Genomic DNA, 21,807 nt, shown 5'->3' with positions numbered 1-21,807 from the left:
AAAAAGTATGACAGCTACATGTTTACAATAGCATTTTAAAAATAAGAGAGAACACTTCCTCACATGTATCTCATATATGTCTACTGAAGTATTTTGTTTCATACAGAAGATATATGCTGCGCTGAGTTTAAGAAACAACTGTTGCAGGATACATAGCAACTATAAGAGAATATAGCTTCCAGTCATTGCAGAATACAACCCTAGGATTCCTGAAAAAAGCAACAAAAGTTTTCAGGTACAAAGCTATGATGATCAAAATAGTACTCTAAGAAAATAAAAATAGACATACAGACTAATGGGAAAGAATAGAGAGAACAAAAATAAACCCAGACACTTACAGTTAATTAATCATTGACAAAGTTGCCAAAATATACAATGGAGAAAGGTAGTAGGAATCTGGATATTTACAGCCAAAAGAATGGAATCAGACTCTGTCTTATACCATCTCCGAAAAATCAACTCAAAATAGACCAAAGATTTAAATATAAGACTTGAAACCCTCTGTCCTCCCTGCAAATCAGTGCCAGGCATGGGCCACTGCGGGGACAGCCAGATGCCAGCCTTTCCCTTGAGTCAGTGCCATCCAGGGACTGGAGGAAAAGAAGAAAAAAAGTCACCAAGAAGCAACCCCTCCTGGCAAATCAGTGCCACGTGCAGGTTGCTGTAGGGACAGGCAGACACCAGCCTTTCCCTGCGAGTCAGTACCATTTGTGGACTGTGGTGGAAAAGGATAAGAAGTCAAAAAGAAGCAAGCCCTACCTGTGAATTGGTGCCATGTGCAGGCCGCTGAGTAGAGAGCCAGATGCCAGCCCCTCCTGGCACATGGGCTGGGAAATAAAAAGAGCCAATACCACCAACCCCCATCCACACCATAAGTGATCAGCTCATCTGGAGAAACGCAGGCTGCAATGACAGCTATTGAGGTAAAATGCAATTTGATATTAGAAGTGTTTAGTGTTTCACTGACTTTGCAGACCTAAAGCCAGTGTCTGATCATCTATTGGTTTGATAACAATAAGCAACATAGCATGTATAGGGGATCTCCAACTGAAGGTGGTAGCCATTGTTAATTCCCTATTACCTTGTTTTGAAGTCCCGTATAATATTCATTGTTTTGTTGGGTTGGGTTTTGTTTGGTTTGGGTTTGTTTGATTTTATTATTTCCTATGGTATGGGCAGCTATTTCAAAGATAACAAGATACCTTATATTGCATTCATTGATTTATTCTTATTGGCACTACTCTGTTCTGTTTTACTTGACTTTTACTGTGTCTAAAAGTATGGGCAGCTATTTTGTAGACAACAGGAGGCATTATGGTAACCATTGTTGATTTCCTATTGTTTTGAAGTCCTATGTCACTTACACTGTTTTGTTTTGTTTTAATTTTATTTAAAAGGAAAAAGAAAAAAACAAAACAAAACAAAGCAGTGTAAGGGTACAAGTAATACAGAGCTACAAAAAAAAAAGTAAGAAATCACCAGTTAATTGATTACACATTATCATCTTAGAGATAGTTGCTCAAGTCACAGTATCAAAGCATACAAAGTAGACATTCAAACAGTGAATGCAAACAGTTGTGTTCAATGATTCAACCAAAAACATTAATATGGTCATCTATTTAACACCCCTAAACACACTTGCTGTTTATCTTTTAGAGCACTTTTTTCCCTCTCTTTTTTACAACAAAATTTACACATTTTGGGTTTTATTACTCCTTAGTTCTTATTACTTTTTTTTTTTTTTTTGGAAGAGAATAAAGTCAAATATGGCAAAACAAAGCTGTCAGTCAAAACCAAGGATAGACATAGCACATGATGTAAAAACAGGGTACAAGTTTAAAAAATATGGAACGCTTCACGAATTTGCGTGTCATCCTTGCGCAGGGGCCATGCTAATCTTCTCTGTATCATTCCAATTTTAGTATAAGTGCTGCCGAAGCGAGCACCACTGTTTTGTTTTGATTGACTTTATTCTGTTTTATTTTGCTTGGTCTTATTCACTGTAAAAAAAATTTTTTTTTAAAGACTTGAAACCCTAAGATTCCTATAAGAAAACATAATGGAAACATTGATCTTAGCATTTATATGTTCCCAACAGTAACAGTATACAAGTGAGATGTCACCAAACTGAAGTGTTCACACACCAAGGAAATAATTGACAAAGTCAGAGTCAACATGCAAAATGGGAAAAAAGCATTTGAAAATCATTAACCCAGTAAGGCATTAATATATGAAATCTATAAGAAACTCAAACACCTCATTAGCAAACCAAAAATATTTATAAGTAGGCAAAGGATTTAAGTACACACTTTCCCAAATAAGAAAAATAGTCAACAGGTATACAAAAAGTTTCTCAATATCACTAACCATCAGAGAAGTGCAAATTAAAACTGCTTTGAGATATTATTTCACACCTGTTAAAATTGTTGTTATCAAAGAGATATAAGCTGGGTGTAGTAGCACACCCCTGTAATGCCCAGAGTTGGGGAAGCTAAGGCAGGAGAATCACCTAAAGTTCAAGGCCAGTCCAGACTACTTAGTGAGTCGAAACTAGCCTGAACTGCTTAGAGAACCTGTCTCTAAAAACCAAAATTTTTAAAAAGACATAAAGAAAAAGAAAAACTACCAGCTGCAGGAATGCAATCCTAGTACACTGCTGATTGGAATATAAATGTGTACATTACATAGCAGCCCAGTACACTAAGAATACACTAAGATATACAGAATAATTTCTGGAGACTTAACGTATAGAAATAACTGTAGTTAACAATAATGTGTTTGATATTTGAAATTAGGTAAAAGTATATCTTAAGTGTTTTCATCATAAAAAAATAAAGGGGTCCCTATTTGAGGTAGCAAATATGTTAATTAACTTGATCATATCAATCATTTCATAATATACATACATATCAAAACAATGTTTTATTTCTTAAATATACACAATTTTATATACCAATTATATCTCAATAAAACTAGAGAAAGAAAAGAAGAACTAGCTATAGCATATGTGGGGACAGAGTTGGTAAATATTTATTTTTAATCAGTTCAGCCTGGTATTACTGCTCTGCATCTATTTCACTCTGTGGCAAACAGTTTTTAAAGTGTGTCCATCAAATATATGCCTTTACCATTGTGTAATTTCAGTTTTAAGAATAAAATCTTTTAATTATATAATTAACATATATCTATAAGGTCAAAGTGATCACATACCAGCACTCTTTGCTAGTTATGTTTTTATCTTTTTAACAGTTAGTTATGGAAATTAACCCATATTCAACCAAGAGAATTTCAGGTGTGATTTATCTAGGCATCAAAAACACATTTGATTCAGTACCACTTCAAACAGAATCTGCAAGCCCAGCAACTCTAGTTGGCAATAAACCACTTCAGTGAATAACACACACTAACGAAGGATGAAGATGAATCACCCTGGTTAGGGGGACGCCTCAGCACGGGGAGAGGGAGTAAGTATACCTGCAGATGACCACTAGGCTTACTTTTTTCTTGCTTAAAAGGACCAGAGAAAATAAATATTTAACGAAAGGAAAAAAATAAGGCACTATAAAACCAAAATAGGAAGCTAGCAGAATTTTATTGAGAAAAAGTGGAGAGTTCTAAAATCCAACCCAAAGCAAAGCACTTCACACACTAGAAAACAGAGGTTTCCTATTTTCAATACTGCTGTAGTTCTTACTACTCTAGGACTAAATAATATAGGCATAAAAAATTGTAAGCATTAGATTCGAAAGGATCATTCATCTACTATTTTAAAACTTATTTGTAAAGCAGTTTTTGGGGGCTGGGGATTTAGCTCAGTGGCATAAGCGCCTGGCTTGCAAGCCCGTGTGGTCATGAGTTTGATCCCTGCTACCGGTAAAAAAAAAAAAAAAAAAAAATGTTGCTTTTGTAAAGCAGTTTTTGTCATGTCTACAAACAATCACATTCTGATCTATCTAATACGTTTTTTACATTGACTTCATATTTTTGTTTTAAGAAATTATATTCCAATGAAAATTTAAATTGTTTTGAAGATAACATATCAAAATATATTGCCATGTGCTAGTTATTTTTTCCTAATTCACATTAAAAGAACCACTTAACATATTAAAAAATTATTCATTCACAAATCACGTAATATCCTGTGCACCACCTCTCATACCTATAACAAACACTGGAAAACACTGGTCTTTCTCAGTTCTGTACGTGAGCACTACATGAATAGCAATTTTATGTGCCTTCTCAGGTCCTTCTGAGCCAACTCCCTAGCTCCTCAGTGCTTTGCTTGCCTCAGTCATCATTACCAGTGTCCAAATAGTTTTTTCACATAGAGCCAATAAGCAACTTGCTGTGGAGTCCTGAATGGAGTTCTTTCCATTCAACCTGAGCATCTCTCATCAGTGTGGCTGATCAACCACACCAGCAGACTTTCTGGCTTTTCCCAGACTCGGAGCAACACTCTCAGTGCAGAGCATGGGATCTGACACAAAGAAGCCTTTCAAATACCAGATGATGAAATTATGAGGTGCACAGGTTTAGCCCAGGAAGCAAATGCTGACATATGATTCCTCTACTTTTCTTACTCAAACAAATCCAAAGAGTTTTTCTTTATAGAACGTTCTGAGAAGTCTCTCAGGCAAAGGCACTCACATACTAAACACTCTCCTGTGTCTCTCCATTGTCAGTTGTGAAGTTCTACATAATTTCTCCTTGTCTCACAGCTGTCCTTGCCTGCCTTTGATTTTCCTCACCCTCTCTCATCTAGGTTTGTCGTCTCCCAAGGAAAATGTTAGCACTTTAACACTTGCCTCAGGAACTGTTTCCTATGACATTCAAATTAAGAAAAAATGGTCTTCACAATTATGTCTGAGTCACTCATCCTCGGTTGGAAGACCTCTAATAAACTATAGCTAAATATATAAAATTTAAATATACATGCACACATAGTCCTCTCCAATTCACACAGCTCTCATTAGTAAGATTCTCCTAAGAGTGAGCTGGATAATCTGCTACAATTTAATTGAACCTGTCCTCTGAGTACAGCACAGGACGTTACCTGCAGGGAGATTGAGAAGGATCTGCTGTGATATTGACCCTCACAAAGCTTGCCAGGTCAGCAGAATACGTTTATATGGAATCGCTAAGTAATAATAGTTTGTTCAAAGTCAGGACAGCTTGCTCCAGGATGCCTAGTAATGAGGAAAATAAGTACAATGCACAGAATTTTTAATAGTTATATTTATACAAATGTCCTCTATTCTGAGATGATGTCCTTCCTAAATTTTTTGGTATTTAAATTGTCCTTTCTTTTGCTAGATGATGATAATAATAGGTAAAACATTTTATTTGTCCTTTCTTAGCTATATAAAAATGGCAATCATGTAATTATCCTCACACTTTTTTAGGTTTACATTCTGTGAAAGTTAAACTCAGAAACAACTGGCATTCAATAAAAATATGACTTATTTATTGAATAAACAAATATACAAATAAAATTTAAGGTAAAACTGAGATGACAGTTGAGAAATCAGGTAAACCCTACAGGGTATCTCATCCTTAATATGAATGTGCATAGATCATAGGTTAGGCTATGGGTTCCAATCTGTGTTTCAGAAGGTCTTAGTTAATAGCTCCCATCTAGGTCCCTAGATGTACCCCAGAGAGACAAATGTTTGATCAGACATCCAGATTAATGCCCAAACCCTACCCCTCAATGCTGCCAGCACTGGCATCTCAATTTTCTTTTCAAGTTCATTTAACATTTATTCTTGTGTAAGACAACTGTCACATCAGATTGTCAGTAGTAAATTCACTATCAACCTGGTAATCATTTTCATTACTCACAAAAACCACTATTGAATTTCTCCAGGGAATGATTGATAGATTGTGTCTTGTGCTGACATGTCACACTAATGATGAAGGGGGGAAGTGAAAGAAAAAGATGTAATAATACATTCTAGAAGCCTGAAATGTGACTGCAGGGCAGCAGAACTGATTATGGGCAATGCCACCTTCTAGGTGCAGCACACAGATAAACCAGGACTTCTCTAAATTAAGTTGCCCCAGTGCAGCTAGTTGCCCTACTTTCTGAGGTTGGTAAACAAGCAATCTATTTGAAAGTTCAAAGACTTCAGGAAGCCCAACTCCAAAGGCATTTGTACTAAGTATCCAAAAACACAAGTCAACTGCACCCATTTGATAATAACATTAATGAGAAGTAACAGTAATAATGGTTTGGGGACACTTATTATGTGCTAGGCCATGTGCTAAATGCTTTAGATATGTTATGTAACTGAATTTCATGGTCTTTATCCCTTAGTACATCATAAATTCCAAGATGACATTTAGCCTATATTATTAAGCACTGTATCCTGGTTTTCTACAATGGCACCTGGACCCTGAAGATGCTCAGTAAGAATGAACGAATGAATCAATGAATGCATGAATGCTTTTTCCTTCTTTGAAACTGGTATTTAGGGCATTCAGAGCTCCAGAATTCTGCAGAGAAATTTTTCAACAACTGAAAGAGCTGAATACAAGATTATGAACTATGATTTTGAAAGTCAGACTTTTATCAGCTTTAAAGTATAAATCAATACTAAATTTACACTTCAAACTAATTGAAAATGTTTTATTGGTGTTTCTCATATGCTTCACTGTGAGTACAGGAGAGTAGTTCAAGATAATTAAATCAAGTATTGATTCCATAAGATAATGGATGATACATAAGCTTCATTTTCATTCATCATTTTATCTAGTACCATTATTCAATTTAGATATATTACAGAAGATATGTCAAAAATAATTTCTAAAACCAAATGATTCTGTGACTTTGCATTAAAAGGTAACTCTTTTAACGATGAAATTGAGAAATGCACAACAGTAAATATCAGTCCAGCTACACCAAGGTTTCTGAAGACAATGGCTTTTCCACCCACACATGCTACAAACACATTTCAGATGGAACCTGGTATCTCCCTGAAGGAATCCTAATTTCATACCACTGAGAAAATCTGCCAAGATTATTTCACAGTAGAAATCTTCACACACCACAATTTTAAAAGATACTTTAGTATCATGATTATATTGACCAATTGCGTAGATGAAAAAAAAAACCACACTAAAACCTCTGTGGTGATGATTTATACCTTCTGGAAACTCATCGGTTATACACTAAGTAACAAATATGAACTTTGAGGTTCTTTGCAATATATATGACTATTTTCTTTTTTTAAATTTTTTTATTTTAAAGAGATTAAGACAAAGGAGGACATAACAAAGCAGGTTAGAACAGAACAATTTAAGCAACACAGTATTTCACCACAAGACAACCTGATGTAACAGTAGCTACTGCAATGCTTCATTCTTTGAAATAGTTGAGCATACCTTCATACACAATTGTATAAACATAACAAAATAGTATAAAACCATTCAAGAGAATGAAAGTATTATAGGTCATTCAGAACCAAATAACAGAAAACAAACAATGGGTACTACATTATCTCATTGTCCATAAAATTTTGTTTGTACTATCACACATAGTAAAATTCAATAAGATACAACATGATAGAACCAATGGAAACAGAAGAACAAAAGCATGGTAGGACATCAAAGCAAGATGATACTAAATCAACGCTGGCTATGATAATGTCTTTTTTTTTTTTTTTTTAAATAGCTGTTCATACCGTCACAGAAAATAAAATCAAAAAACCCAGAATAAAACCATTCCAACTAATGAATGAAAATGTTACAAGGCTTCAAAGCCATACAGTGGGGAATCATGATTACCACATACTTTTATGTATTCTTATCATTTCTTATACTAGGGAGACTATTTGGTATTTATACAAGTGAGTTTGATTTATTTCGCTTATAACAATGGTCTCAAGTTACATCCATTTACTTATAAATATCTCAACATGATCCTTCTTTATACCTGAGTAGTACTTCATTGTATAAACATACGACAACTTTTTTATCCATTCCTCAGGTGATGGACAATTAGGTTTTTTCCAACATCTAGCTATTACAAATTGTGCTGCCATAAACATGGGTGCACATATATCACTGTGGTATGATATTTTCAGTTCTCCTGGGAATGTGCCCAGAAGTAGAATAGCTGGCTTAAATGGGACTTCACATCCCAGCTTTTTGAGAACTCTCCAGACTGACCCTCACAATGGTTGCACCAATCTACATGCCCACCAACAGTGCAGGAGAGTTCCTTTTTCTCCACAGCCTCTGCCGTACTTGTTGTTGGTACTTTTCCTGATTGTGGCCATTCTTGCAGGAGTGAGATGGAATCTCAGTGTGGTTTTTAATTTACATTTCTCTAATGAGTAATGACGATGAACATTTTTTCATGTGTTTACTTGCCATTTGTATTTCTTCATCTGAGAACTGTGTATTCGTCTCAGATGCCCATTTTTGGATTGGGTTTTTGAATTTGGGGATCTCATTTTTTTTAACTCTTCAAATGTATTAGACAGAAGTTCTTTGTCTAAGGGACAGTCCACTAAGATTTTTTCCCAGTTTGTAGGTTTTCTTTTCACTATGCTGGAGATTTCTTTTGATGTGTAGAAACTTTTTAATAAGACATGATCCAGTAATTGATTCTGGGAAGTATTTCCCAGGCAGTTTGATTCCTGTTTATGAATTCTCTACCTTCCCCTGTGTCTTCAAGGTTTTTACCCAATTTGTCTTCCAACAAATTTAGGGTTTCTGTTTTAACATTCAGATCTTTGATCCATTTAGATTTTAGTTTAGGACATGGTGATAGGTATGCATCTAGTTTTAGTTTTGGCAAATGGAGAGCCAGTTTTTCCAACACCATTTTTTAAAGAGACTGTCATTCTTTCAGTGAACATATTTGACCCCTTTATCAAAGATAAGGTGACTGAGTGTGTTGGTAGTTGTGGCTGTGTCTTCTAAACTATTCCATGGATCTTCACATCTGTTTTTATTCCAGTACCATGTTGATTTTACCACTGTTGCTTTGTAGTATAACTCCAAGTCAGGGATTGGGATACCTCCTACCTTGCATTTGCTTCTTAGAGCTGTCTTACATATTCTATGTCTCTTCTGGTTCCAGATGAATTTTAGGAGTGATTTATCAAGATCTATGAGGTATGTTGATGGTATTTTTATTGGCATTGCACTAAATTTGTATAACAGTTTTGGGAGAATGGTCATTTTCACAATATTTATTCTTCCTATCCAAGAAAGAAAGAATGTCTTTCCAATTTCTGACATCTTCTTCAAATTCTTTTTCAGGGTGTTGTAATTTTCCCTCTATAGATCTTTTGCTTTTTTGTGAGATTAAATCCTAAGTATTTCATTTTTTTGGATGCTAGTGTGAAGTGCTTATTTCTCTCTCAGTGATTTAGTTGTTACTGTATAAAATTGCTATTGATTTTTGAGTAATGATTTTTTATCTAGGTACATTGCTGAATTATTTATTATATCTAGGAGTCTTTCAATGGAGTTTTGGGGGTCTTCTATGTAGAGTATTATGTCATCTGCAAATAATGATAATTTGACTTCCTCTTTTCCTATCTTTATCCCTTTTATTTGCAATCAGGGGAGTTGAGGGCACATGAAGTGAGTTCCAGAGCATTGGTCCTTGACCAGGGAGAGCTTTGGAACATCATCCACAGTGGTTAGGTGCCTGCCAAGCTTCCTGGAACACTGGAGGTGGCACAGAAGGTCCTATGGGCCTTACTGGACCACACTCAGCAACCTCCATTCAATCCCAGGAGCCAAGGGTATAGGAGATGGTTTCCAACAAGCACAGGGGAAGCTTTGGAGCAACACTTGAAACACAGAAATATAGGAAAATGACAAAATGAAAGACCAAAATGCAACCTCAACCCCCAATCCCATCCCAAGAAAGCCTAGGAGCCATATATATAGAAGAAAATATATGTCATATACCTGAAATGCTTGAAATAATAGCAACTGAAATAAAGAAGCAACTCCAGGAAGCTTTAAAGGAATTCAAATTAGAAGAAAGAAGACACAGTTAAAAAAAATTAGAGGAGCAAAACAAAAAGATAGAATCCCTGTATGAACAATATAAGAAACAAACAGAATACATGAAACAGAATCAAAGAGATATACAGAAAATCAAAAATTCCATTGAAAGTTGTCAAAACCACCTCAATGAAAGTGAAGATAGAATTTCAGACCTTGAAGACAAGATTTCAGCTAGTGAACAGGGAAGGAAAGATCTTTTTAAAATAATGAGAAATCAGGAAATAATTCAACAGCTGCAAGATGATGCAAAGAAAAACAACATAAGATTGAATCACAGCAGACTTCTCAGCACAAACAGTGAAGTCAAGAAGAGCATGGAGTGAAGTATTCCAGATCCTAAAGGAAAATTATTTCCAACCTAGACTGATGTATCCTGAAAAACTGTCCTTCAAAATCAATGGAAAAATAAGATACTTACATTAAAAAGAACAGCTGAAGTACTTCATGATCACCAGCCAATCCTGCAAAGAATGCTGAAAGACAGTTAGACACACTTAAGAAAAAACCACTAAGCAAAGCAGACAATTAAACAGAACAGAAAGATAAAGATGCAACAGCAGAAAGATAACATGTCAATAATAAACCAATATACAGCAGTTAAAACCATTAATGTAAATGGTCTCAATTCAACAATTAAAAGAAACACACTGACAGGCTGGATCAGGAAACAAATCCAACCATATGCTGTCTACAGGAAACCCATCTAACCCAAAAGGATACTCACAGACTGAAAGTCAAAGGATGGAAAACAATACTTCATACAAGAGGAACTGCAAGAAAAGAGGGGGTAGCTATTCTGTTTGCACACAATGTGAATTTCAAACCAAGAATGATCTGAAGAGATAAAGAAGGTCATACATACTTGTTAGTGGAAAACTTCGAGGAAGAGATAACAATATTAAATACATATGCACCAAATTCCAGAGCACACAGTTATACAAAACAAGTATTAATAGAAATGAAAAATCAAATTAGCAATAACACAACTATAACAGGAGACCGTAACACACCATTGACACCAAGGGACAGATCAACAAGATAGAAAATCAGCAAAGAAATAACAGAACTGAAGCACACCTGTGAACAAATGGACTTGATAGACATATACAGAGTGTTCCATCCAACAGCATCAGAATACACGTTCTTTTAAGCAGTACATGGGACATTCTCTAAAACAGACCACATAGTAGCCCATAGAACATATTTAAGTAAATGCAAAAGAGTTGAAATTATCCCATGCGTGGTATCAGATATAGTGCCATGAAACTAGAAATTAATGATAAAAGAAACTGAAAAAATCCCACAAATACATGGAAACTGAATAACACACTCTTGAGTAATTAGTGGGTCACAGGGAAACTTAAGAAATTAATCGATATCTACAAGCAAACAAAATATAAATACAACTTACCAGAATCTGTGGGATGCAATGAAAGCTGTCCTCAGAGGAAAATTTATTTCACTGAGTTCCCACATCAGGAAAACAGAACAAATACAAATAAATAACCTGAAGCTACACCTCAAACATCTAGAAAAACAAGAGGAAGTCAAGCCCAAAGTCAAATGAAGGGAGTATATTATTCAAATAAGAGCAGAATTTGATGCAATAGAGACTAAGAAAACAATCCAAAGAATCAATGAATCAAAGAGTTGGTTCTTTGAAAGAATAAGTGAAATTGATAAGCCCTTAACCAATATTATTTTAAAAAGAGAAAAAAAAGCTCAAATACATACAATAAGGAATGAAAAGGGTGAAATCACCACAGTCTCTGTAGAAATACAGACGATCATCAACACCTACTTCAAAAACCTCTACTCCCATAGTTTTGATAATTCAGAAGAAATAGACAGATTCCTAGAAACATATGAAGTACCAAAGCTAGGTCAAGAAGATGTAAAACTGATGAATAACACAATTTCTATTAATGAAATTGAAAATGTAATTAAGTCCTTACCTACAAAGAGGAGCCCAGGCCCAGACAGATTCACTGTGGAATTCTGCAAAAAATGCAAAGAAGACTTAATGCTGACACTCCTCAAATTCTTCAATGAATTAGAAAGGGAAGTAGTCTTTCCTAAGTCATTCCTGGAAGCAAATATTACTCTAGTCACAAAACCTGAGAAAAACCCAACTAAAAGAGAGAACTACAGGGGGCTGGGAATTTAGCTCAGCAGCATAAGCACCTGCCTTGGAAGCAGGCAGTCAGGAGTTTGATCCCCAGTACCGATAAAAAGGAAAAAGAAAAAGACAAAAAAAAGAGAGAGAACTACAGGCCAGTCTCCCTAATAAACACAGATGCAAAAAATCCTCAATAAATTATTGGCAAATAGGATACAGAGAATTATCAAGAAGATTATACACCATGACCAAGTGGAATTCATCCCAGGCATGCAGGGATGGTTTAACATACGTAAATCAAAAAATGTAATCCACCTTATCAATAAAGCCAAAAGTAAGAATTACATGATCATCTCTATAGATGAAGAAAAAGCTTTTGATAAGGTCCAAAAGTCATTCATGATAAGAACCTTACAGAAAATTGAAATAGATGGCCTTTACCTCAATATGATAAAAGCCATCTATGATAAACCAACAGTGAGCATGCTATTAAATGGTCAAAACCTGAAGGCCTTACCTTAAAATCAGGCACAAGAATAGGATGTCCCTTATCACCACTCTAATTCAACATAGTACTGTAAATACTAGCCAGAGCAATTAGACAAAAGAGAGAAATAAAAGGGTTAAAGACAGGAATAGAGGAAGGAAAACTATCAACAACAAATGCTGGAGAGGCTGTGGGGAAAAAGGAATTCTGCCCTGTTGGTGAGATTGTAGACTGGTGCAACCACTGTGGAGGTCAGTCTGAAGATTTCCCCAAAATCTGGGATTGGAAGTCCCATTTGTTCCAGCTATTCTGCTTCTAGACATATTCCTAGGGGAACTGAAAACATCATACCACAGTGATATATGTGCACCCATGTTTATAGCAGAACAATTTGTAATTGCCAGATCTTGGAAACAACCTAAGTGTCCATCAACTGAGGAATGGATTAAAAAGTTGTGGTATTTTTATACAATGGAGTACTACTCAGCTATAAAGAATGATCACATTGAGATATTTATAAAAAAATGGATGCAACTTGAGACCATACTCATAAGTGAAATAAATAAACTTACGTGTATAAATGCCAAATAGTCTCCCTAGTGTAAGAAATGGTAAGAATATGTAAAAGTATGTGGTAATCATGATTCCCCATTGTATGACTTTGAAGCCTTATAAAATTTTCATTCATTTGTTAGAATGGTTTTATTCTGGCTTGTTTGATTTTATTGTCTGAGAGGGTATGAACAGCTCTTTTGAAGAAAACAAGACAGTGGTGATTTATTATCATCTTGTTTTGAAGTCCTACCATGCTTTTGTTGTTCTGTCTCTATCGGTTCTATCATGTTGTGTCTTATTGGATTTTATTATATGTGATAGTATAAACCAAACTTTTTATGGACAAGGAGATAATATAGTAACCATTGTTCATTTTCTGTTAGTTGGTTCTGAATATTTGTAATACTTTCATTCTCTTGAGTGGTTTTATACTGTTTTGGTATGTTTGATACTAGAGTGTATGAAGGTATACTCAAATATTTCAAGGAGACACTATAGTAGCTACTGTTATGTCAGGTTGTCTTGTGATGAAACACTGTGTTGCTTTAATTGTTCTGTTCTGACCTGTTTTGTTATGTCCTCTTTTATCTTAATCTTTTTTTAAATAAAAGAAAAAAAAGTTTAAAAAAAATATGCTGTACAAGCCTAAGTCTTCTCATCCTCACCATGCTGTTCCCTCCTTCAGAAATTCTTCTGTCTTTCATCTTCTCATATTGAACTGACTGGTTCTTTCTAATTTTCATCTGTGATCAGTGTCCCTGGGAATTCTTCCCTCACCTTTCATTTGTCACTGGGGGCATCTTCCTGTGTTTGTAGCACTCAAAGCAAATCATGCTGTGGCAATTATTGCTTTGCTAATCTCTCTATCCCAGTAATCCATGAGTTCCTTGGGATCAGGAATCCTCTTTTATCTATGTAATCCCAGGACTTCAAGCAATGATCCACAAATAGTTAGTGGTCTCATTTTGGGGGTACATAATTGTAATCCCAGAATTTAGGAGATTAAGACAGCAGAATCATATTGAGTTGAATACCAATTTGGGCTACAAGGTGAGTGCAAGGCCAGTCTGGAATACAAAGAGAGACTCTGTCTCAAAAATAAATATTTTTAAATGTTAATAGTTTATAATCATTTAATTAATGTGTAACTATGCTAATTAAAGATAAGGCCAGTTTCTATGCGATATACCTGGAACATTGGATATCTATGTCAAGAACATTAAAATAATAATAAAAAGTTTTCTTTATTTTAAAGACAAAGAAAACAAAAATCAAGGAGCAAAAAAGATTAAAATGGCAAAAAAAAAGCAAAATGACAACAACAAAAAAACAATGGCCATATAGGCTTTCAAAACAAGATGACAGGAATTTAACAATGGTTATTATATTGCATATTTTTATCCTCAAAGTAATTGCTCAGGCACCAGATACAGGCATGCAAGACCGATCAAACAATAAAATTTCCCTTTGAGCGGTTTCTTTCCTTTTACTACATCTGTTATAAGTTTTGGATCGTATTTATCTTTCAGATTTTCACACTAGTGAGACAATTTGGTGTGTACACATACAAGTCTGATTTTTCTCACTTATTAGGAAGATTTCTACCTGCATCCATTTACCTACAAAAACCTAGAGTTTATCATTCTTTATGGCTGAGTAGTATTCCATTATATAAAAATAGCACATCTTTTTTGTCCATTCCTGAGTTCATGGGAATTTGAGAGTTGTTTCCAAGATTTAGCTATTACAAATTGTGCTGCTATAAACATGGGTGTGTGTATATTGCTGTTGTGTGAAGTTTTCAATTCTTTTAGGAAAATACCCAGAAGGGGAGTAGCAGGGTTAAATGGAACTTCTAATCCTAGTTTTTTCAAGAATCTCCAAGTTGATTTCCACAGTGATTATACCAGTGTACTCTCCTACAGCCCTACAAGCATTTGTTATTGTTAATTTCTTGATGACATCCATAAGATGATATCTAAGTGTAATTTTAATTCCTATTTTTCCACTGACCAATGACGTTAAACATTTTTAAATAAATTTATTTGCCATTTGTATGTCATCTGAGAATTATGTATTCATCTCAGATGCCCATTTTGGGATTGGGTCTTTAAAATTGGGGGCCTGATTTTTTTCAATTCTTTAAAATCTTTTTGTAGTCTATAGGTTTTCTTTTCCTTTTCATCTGTTGATGAATTATTTCAGTATGCAAAACTTTTTAATAAGACAAGATCTCACTTGTTGATACTTTGAACTACTTCCCATGCAGTTTAGTTTTTGTTCATGAACTCTCAGCCTACTCCTATGTCCTTGAGATTTTTACCTACTTTGTCTTCCAAAAGCTTTAGTGTTTTTGTCTTAATATTTGGATCTTTGGTCCATTTTGACGGTAGTTTAGTGCATGGTGATTAGACATGTACTTCAGCATGTAGAAAGCCGGTTTTTCCAACACCACTTATTAAAGAGGCTATCTTTCTTCCAGTGAACATGTTTGGCCCTTTTGTCAAAAATAAAGTGACCAAGTAAGCCTGTAGTTCCGGCACTATCTTTTGTTCTATTTCATTGATCCTCAGGTTTGTTTTGTTTTTGTTTTTGTTTTTGCTTTGTTTTGGGTTTTTTGCCAGTATCATGCTGATTTTATTACAACAGCTTTGTGGTATAATTTCAAGTCTGGGATTGTGATGCTTCCTTCCTTGCTTTTGTTGACCAAGATTGCCTTTGCTATTCTAGATCTCTTGTGGCTCCATATGAATTTTAGGAATGTTTCCTCTAGATCTGTGGTAATGGTATTTTGATCAAGTTTGCATTATATCCATATAACAGTTTTGGGTATATGGCCATTTTCACAGTGTTGGTTCTTCCTATACATAAGCAAGGGATATCTTTCCACTTTCTGAGTTCCTCTTCAATTTCTTTTTTCAGATTACTGTAATTTTATTATATAAATCTTTTGCTTTCTATGTTAAATTGATTCCTAAGTACTTCACTATTTTGATGTTATTGTGAAGGATATGGTTTCCCTAATTTCTCTCTCAGTAGTTTGTTGTTTGTGTACAGGAATGCTATTGACTTGTAAGTGTTGACTTTGTACCCAGCTATGCCACTGAACTTGCTTATTAGGTCTATGAGTTTTTTGAGGTCCTCTATGTAGAATATCATGTCATTTGTGAATAATGATAATTTAACTTCTTCCTTTCCTATATTTATTTCTTTTATTTCTCTTTCTTAACCAATTTCTCTGGCTAATGTTTCCAGAACTATATCAAATAGGACTGGTGATAGTGGACAACCTTTCCTTGTTCCTGATTTTAGAGTAAAGGTTTTCAGTTTTTCACCATTTAGTATTGTGTTGGCTGTTGGTTTGTCATAGATGGCTTTTATCAAATTGAGATAAAGACCACCTATTCTGATTTTCACCATGGTTTTTACCATAAATGAGTGTTGGATCTCATCAAAAGCTTTTTTTTTTTTTTGCATCTATTGATATAGCCATGTGATTTTTGTCTTTTCTCTATTAATATGGTGTATTACATTTATAGATTTGCATTTGTTGAACCATCCTGCATTCCTGAGATGAATCTCACTTGGTCTTGCTGTGTAATCTTCTTGGTGATTTGCTAGATTCTGTTTGCTATATGTTATTGTGGATTTCTTACATGCATGTTCATTATGGCGGTTGACCTGTAATTTCCTTTTTTGGTTGATTCTTTCCTGGTTTTATTATTAGGGTAATATTTGACTCCCAGAATGAATTAGGAAGAGTTTCTTCCCTTTCAATTTCATTAAAGAGTTTGAGGAGTATTGGTATTACATCATCTCTAAATTTCTTGTGGAATTCAGGAGTGAATCCATCAGGACCTGAGCTTTTATTTGTTGGGAAGTTTTAAATTATGTTTTCAATTTCATTAACTGATATTGGGTTATTCAGAAGTTTTCTATCTATTTGATCCTGCTTTGATGATTCTTACGTTTCTAGGAATCTGTCCGTTTATGCTGTGTTTTCTGCCTATGAAAGTAAAGCTTTTCAAGGTAGGTATTGATGATCTTCTATATTTCCACAGGACCTGTAGTGATTTCACCCTTTTCATTAATTATTGCATGAACTGGAGTTTTTCTTTCCTTTTTATGATAAGATTGACTGAGGGTTTATCAATTATATTTATTCTTTCAAAGGACAGACTTCTAGATTTATTAATTCTTTGAATTGTTTTCTTAGTCTCAATTGTGTTAATTTCTGTGCTGATCTTTATACTTTCCTCTCTTCTTTGGTCTTTGAGTTTGACTTGTTCTTCTTTTTGTTGAGGTACAGCATTAGGTTGTTTATTTGTGCTTATTCTGTTTTCCTGCTGAGAAATTACCACTGTAAATTTCCTTCTGAGGACTGCTTTCATCGTATCCCACAGATTCCAGTTAGTTGTATTTGCATTTTTGTTTGATGGAGATATTGTTTAATTTCTTCTTTGGTCTATTGGTTGTTCAGTAGGGTACTATTTAATTTCCATGTGTGTTTATGGAGATTTTGAAGTTTCTTTTTTTATTAATTTCCAGTTTAGTGTACTATGGTCAGATAATATCTGTGTAATCTTTCAGTTTCTTTGCATTTACTTAAACATATTCTATGGACTAGTATACAGTCTGTTTTAGAGACTATCCCACATGCAACTGAGAAAAATATGTATTCTGATGTCACTGCATGGAACACTCTGTACACATCTACTAAGTCCATTTGTTCACAAGTTTGATTCACTTATTTTATTTCTTTGCTGATTTTTTTGTCTAGTTAATATGTCTCTTTCTATCAATGCAGTGTTAAGGACTCCTATTATAATTGTATTACTGATCATTTGATTTTTCATGTCTGTTAATATTTGTCTTACATAGTTGGATGCTTCCATATTTGGTGTATATTATTTATGATTGTTATTTCTTCCTCTTGAAGTTTTCTTCTAACAAGTATGTAGTGACCTTCTTTATCTCTTTTGATCATTCTTGTTTAGAAGTTCATATTGTCTGCAAACAAAGGTAGCCCTGCTTTTTTCTGGGCTCCTGTTGCATGGAGTATTGTTTTCCACCCTTTGACTTTCAGTGTATGAATTTCCTTTTGAGTTAAATGTGTTTCTTTTTTTATTATTTTTTTTAAAAGATTAAGATAAAAGAGGACATAACAACACAGGTCAGAACAGAACAATTTAAGCAACATAGTGTTTCACCACAAGACACTCCGACATAACAGTAGCTAGCATTGTACATGGCATAGTGTTGGATGTTGCTTCTTGATCCACTCTGCCAGTCTGTCTCTTTTGACTGGTGAGTTCAGGCCATTTTTGTTAAAGGTTATGACCACTATGTATTGGCTTATCTTTGTCATGTTATTTTCTGCTGTTGGTTCCCTACTTTTCTTCTTTGTTTAATTGCTTGTCCTGCTTACTGGTTTCTTCTGATTTGTTTTTGGAATTGTGTTCATTTTTATTTCTTTCTAGAATGTCTTGCAGTACCCTTTTTAGGGTCGTTTGGAAGGTCATGAAGTTTTTCGGTTGTTTTTTGTCATGGAAGTATCTTATTTCTCCATTGATTTTGAATGATAGTTTCTCAGGGTACATCAATCTGGGTCTAAATTTGTTTTGTTTTGTTTTGTTTTGTTTTGTTTTGTTTTGTTTTGTTTCCAGTACTTGAAATATTTCACTCCGTGCTTTTCTTGACTTATGTTGTGATTTCAATAGGCTTTCATTTGTAGGTGATCTGTTCTTTTTTCTAGTAGCTTTTAATATTTTGTTCTTATTCTGAATTTCTGGGATCTTTATTATATGTCAAGGTGTAGGTTTATTTTTAACATGGTTAATTGGGTTTCTACATGCCTCCCTTATTCATGGGTCTGGTTCTTTTCCCATGTTGGAGAAATTTTCTGCTATTTCTTCTGCAAATAGTCTTTTCATGTCATTTATGTTGTCTCCTTTTTCACTGACATCTATCAGTCTTCTCTTTGTGTCATGTGTCATCTTGCAGCTGTTGAATTGTTATTTTGTGATTCTTTGTTATTTTTAAGAGATCTTTCTTTCATGATCACTAGCTACAATCCTGTCTTTGAGGTCTGAGAATATCTTCAATTTCATTTATGCAGTTTTGCCAGTTTTCAATGGAATTATTGATTTTTTGGATATCTCCTTGTATTTGTTTCGTGTGTTCTAATTGATTCCTATTTTTTTATTTTATTTTGAAGGTAGTAAAAATACAACAGAACAAAACAGAAGAAAGCCAGTGGAGACAATGCGGTGAAACTGGTGCAGAACTTCACAGCAGGTTACTGGGATAGTAGTAATGGGTACTCTAGTATATCTCGTTATCTTCGCAATAGTTCTCCAGTCAGTTAGGTATAGCAAAATCAAACCAAAAACAGAACATTATAAAACCAATTGAAAGAGAGTATTGAATAGAGCAAAACAAACATAACAAAACAAAATGGCAAAAACAACCTTTGCCTGCAAAGAGAAGATAGAAGGAAATCCCTCGTATTTGCTATATTGCATGTGGTCATCCTCCCAAGAGATGCTGAGACATCTATCCCCAGTTGCTATGGGAGGAGGGGCTGTTTGATTCTCATCTTGTCGACTGGTCGGCTCATGAGTGCCACTGGTTCTCCTCCTGGCCCATTCCAAGGGCACTTACCAAGAGGGCAGATGGATAAGTTGCCTAGAGTCCACCATGGCTGGATCTTGGAAGCACTGGTTCTCCTCCTGGCCCATGCCAGGGTGCTTACTGATTCCTGTATTGTTCACTCAAGGTTTCCATCATTTTTTAATGCTTCTCTATTTTTTTATCTGTCTTCTTTGGATATACTCACCAATTCTTTCATTATGTTTATCATTTCTGTTTTTACCTGAGGGATTATTTCTGATTTGATTTCTTTTACAGCTTCCTAGAGTTGTTTCTTTACTTTCATTGTTATCATTTCAGAAATTTTTGGTTTGTGATTTCTAATATATTCCATGTCTGTCTCCTGTACTAGATCTGGATGGGCTGGAAGTTTGAGATTGCATTTTGTTCTTTTGTTTTAGCATTTTTCTGTGTTCCTCCAATTCAGTGCAAATTCCCAGTCCCTGTGGGCCTCAGAGATAGTTCCAAGGTGTGGGAAGGTCGCAGGGTACAGATTCTCAGTCCCTGCAGGCCTAAGAGAAGGTTCCCAAATGATGCAGATCGCTGGGTACAACTTCCCAGTCCCCAGGAGCCTCACCTATGGATTCTGGCTGTGGGCAGGTCACTGGGTGCAGTTTCCCAATCTCTATAGGCCTCATTGTGAGTTCCTGGATGACTGTGAGTCTCTGGACACATACTTCCTGTCCTACCAGGCCTCAGAGACGGTTCCTGTATGGTCAGATCACTGGGTGAAGCTTCCCAGTTCCTAGCAGCCTCACCTACAGTTCCTGAATGCGGGCAGACAACTGGGCACACCTTTCTAGTCCCTGGCCTCACTGCAGGTTTCTGGATGATTGTGGGTTGCTGGGTAAAAAGTTTTATTAATCAATTCTAAATTTACTGACTAGGATTAACTTTTTGATCTTCTTTTAACCCTAAAAGCATTGTTCTCACAATACCTAAATACCTAGAGTTCTTGGTTCATCTTTAATATCAGCAATAAAGTTCTGCTTTCTGGCATTCTTGAAAAACAAAACAGAATAAATAAAGCACGTGTAAGTATACTTCATATGCCACAATGTAACTGAGTAGACATATTCATTTAGGGGTAACTGAGTAAAAGTTAATGAGAATACAAGTCTACAGATACCAAAGAGAAGTCAATGTATTACCAGAATCCTCATATTAGGGGTGTTCTGAATAGTGATTTCATAACGCTTTTCAAGAGTTGTCATCTGGTACATATTTTACTGGGTAAAATGCTACATATTTATACTATTAGAGTCATCTCTATGTTGATTAATTATTTTAGGTAGCAAATTAACCAATCTAAACAAAGAAATTTAAATTAAAGTCTCAGAACATGATCTAGATGAATATTCAATTTCATAAAAATTAATTTGACCTATTTTTACCCTTTTTATCCTTTTCTTCATTGAAGCTCTTAAACTCATTATCAGTGGATTTGCTGTCAGATATTTTATTAAAATCATCCCTAAGTACAGTGCAGGTAGAATTTTCTATCCCATGGCATAATGAAAGGGATATGGTTTATACTGTACACATCTCAACTTCCTTTTAAGTGTACACAGCAAATATTCAACATTACAGCAAGGGTCAGAAAGCATCTGCCATTAAATAGAGGCTGACACTTGTGTATAATTATCTAGTGTGATTAATGAAGAAGAAGATCAAAGTTTCATGCAATTTTAATTTTCTGCTCTGGGCTTGATGTGCAAAGGATTTGTACTGGGTAATAAAGGAATATAGGTTCATACTAATAAGCATGACAAATGAATTTTTTAAAAGAGTCTAACTCATTAGCTAGGCATATATAAACCTATGTGACTCTTAGTGTTCTTGCAGAATTTGGAGATAATCTTAATGCCTACTAAGTAGTTATGTGGTGATATTTCAACAAATTAATTCCTTTATGAAAGGCAAACACACTTAAAAGTATCCATGCTGAGGTACAACAAAAATC

General features: G+C 34.9%; 1 non-coding gene across 1 annotated transcript; it reads right to left on the bottom strand.

The window, feature by feature from the left end:
* Positions 1-1,839: 1,839 nt before the first annotated feature.
* Positions 1,840-1,946, bottom strand: LOC111757686 (U6 spliceosomal RNA). The gene has a single exon (XR_002791973.1). It is a non-coding gene; the product is annotated as a U6 spliceosomal RNA (small nuclear RNA).
* Positions 1,947-21,807: the final 19,861 nt, after the last annotated feature.

Source organism: Cavia porcellus, unplaced genomic scaffold, assembly GCF_034190915.1.
Source record: "Cavia porcellus strain 051 isolate PalLab524CR breed Dunkin Hartley unplaced genomic scaffold, mCavPor4.1 scaffold_9, whole genome shotgun sequence".
In the NCBI taxonomy this organism is placed as follows: Eukaryota; Metazoa; Chordata; class Mammalia; order Rodentia; family Caviidae; genus Cavia; species Cavia porcellus.
This window is presented reverse-complemented; position numbering and strand designations above follow the sequence as displayed.